Source organism: Sorex fumeus, unplaced genomic scaffold, assembly GCF_029834395.1.
Source record: "Sorex fumeus unplaced genomic scaffold, SorFum_2.1 ptg000146l, whole genome shotgun sequence".
NCBI classification, from domain to species: domain Eukaryota; kingdom Metazoa; phylum Chordata; class Mammalia; order Eulipotyphla; family Soricidae; genus Sorex; species Sorex fumeus.
In genome coordinates this window covers 2,247,984-2,248,667 of record NW_026606203.1, presented here as the reverse complement: position 1 = coordinate 2,248,667, position 684 = coordinate 2,247,984, and positions in this window count along the sequence as shown.

The window sequence follows — 684 nt, the reverse complement described above, 5'->3', positions numbered from 1 at the left end:
TAAATTTAAAAATCTCAGTGTATTTAAATACCACCTAACTATGGACAGTTTTCCTCTCTTTTGACCCCAATTGTTTAAATTTCTTTCCCTTTTCTTAGTGTACTCAACTTGATAACTCGATTCTGTGATGGGTTGAGCAGACAGAGAGAAGTCGATTCCAGAGGAGAAGCCTGGTGGTTGGTTATTTGGGGGCTGGACCTCCTTGAGAAACATAACCATTTCTCGCGATGAGTTGCTGTAAGTTTGTGGGGCAGAGCCCTTTTACCCTGTGTATGACATGGAGTAATAGGACTGCAGGCCAGACAGGAAAGTTCCCAGAATTCCTTGATGATAGTAATACACCTGGCTTCCTTCCTGGTAGGGAAGTGACAGGCTTTGACTCTGATGTGGAACCAGAGATGGTGTTCTCTAAACAAGACTGGCAGAAAGTGATGGGTACACAGACACCGTGTTGTTGGTATCTAGGATTTTCTCATAGCGAGCTGCCATAGACATGGAAGAGACAGCGGTGTCTTGGGCAAGGACAGTCACAGAAAAGTCTCCCATGGAAGACTTCTCTTCAGCACTTCCTGCAATATCCCATTCCAAAACACTCGGGTAGGAAGCAGCTGAGGTGGATATATGACTCTGGTGAAACACTCCAGACAGCATTGCTGTGCTGAAATGTTGGTAAAGATAGGCACT